Source organism: Silene latifolia, chromosome 6, assembly GCF_048544455.1.
Source record: "Silene latifolia isolate original U9 population chromosome 6, ASM4854445v1, whole genome shotgun sequence".
In the NCBI taxonomy this organism is placed as follows: Eukaryota; Viridiplantae; Streptophyta; class Magnoliopsida; order Caryophyllales; family Caryophyllaceae; genus Silene; species Silene latifolia.
Genome location: NC_133531.1, coordinates 106,391,746 through 106,393,450, shown reverse-complemented (window position 1 = coordinate 106,393,450; position 1,705 = coordinate 106,391,746).

Genomic DNA, 1,705 nt, shown 5'->3' with positions numbered 1-1,705 from the left:
GTTGGGCTTAATGTGATTTAATTGTTGGACTCCTTATAATTTGTTTATTGGGCTCATAAATGAGTCACTTGGACTTGGTCACATTTTATCCCGTATATTTCATATAACGTAAATTATTCACTATCACTTGGTATATTTTATTTAACCGGCATGTTAAATTATAAAATGGAATATTTATTAATATAATACAAGTATGAGATATTTATTATAAGTACTTGTAAGAGTCACATTCTTGATAATGTCTTGTATTGTTCTGTTGTGAGAGTCTTGGTCCTATCGGATACTAGGGATGAGCTATAAGCCCTCTAGTTGCGATATGATCGTCAGGATTGATGTTCCCATCCATACTCATGGTGAGATGCAAGCCATGAGTATGAATGAGATATTAAAGATCCCGTGTCATATGATGTTTGCATGATCATTCTTACTCCTATTGTGACTCAAGTGTGACGTTTTACATTGTGTGACTACTTGACATTCCTTATTTACCCCTTTCGGACCTTTGGTTACGAGTGTGTGCCATGTTTCCGGATTGGGTTATATTTCTTCTTTCGGACCTTTGGTTACGGGTGTGTGCCATGTTTCCGAATTAGGATATCCTTCCGCCTTTCTTCGTACCTTTGGTTACGAGTGTGTGCCATGTTTCCGATTAGAGGTTACTCGACCTTTGGTTACGAGTGTGTGCCATGTTTCGAGTCTTGGATACGATTGGTTTATCGTTTGTCGAATCGGGTGACGTCCATCCCGAGAGTCTGGATCCAGGTTTCGACTAGGACCGTATTATGATCGTCGTCCTACAAAGAGGTTGGAGTCTAGATGGTTTGTCTTGTGAGTTCATACTAAGTATATGTCTTACACTTGTTGAGTCGTGTCAACATGAGTGGGTTGACTTGGTGATTCTATTTCCTTGATTGCATATACATCCTCATATACCATGCCTATTCTACTAAGAAAGTATTATGCATGTTGCACCATGATTGTTCATTATATCTCCTTATTCTTCATGGTTCACATATGATGCATGATTAATATGTTTAATTAAGTGTTTGTTACTTGCATTTCGACATATTGTGGCTGGGAGAACCTTGAGTTACTCCCCACTGACTGTGGCGTTCATGTTTACATGAATGACAGGTGGTGAAGATGCTTACGTGGGGAAGACGTGTGGGCTAGCGAGAACTAAACCCTTGGACCTTAGTTTCTAATTTAGAAACCCTTTATTTGTTTATTCGTGGGATATCTTTTCCCCGCTTTCTAGACTTGGATTGTAATAACCTAAATCTGTCTTATTGTTGTTTTTGTTTATTTTCGTTAGTGGCACCCGCGTGCTATTCTTTAACTAGTAATTTAAAAGTTTTTAAAATATCTCTAATTTCCGCATCAATTTACTAGTTATATTTTCCGCTTTATCGCGGGGTGTCACATTACAATCTATTGAGACGAAGATTAATCACCTTATTTCATCAAACTGATATACTTAGTGGCTTAATTTTTCGCATCCGTCCAATGTTGAAGTCCAGCATGCTTAATCATCACTTTATTTAGATGCCTGCGATAAAAGCTACACCAAAACCAGCGAACTAATTCAAAACAATATAGTTTGTCGGTTAGTTCAATATTTGTTATGGTTAGTAATTGTACATTGTATACGGTAATGATACCGCGAATTAACCATAGGGCAATATGTCAACCTGATACTCTATAG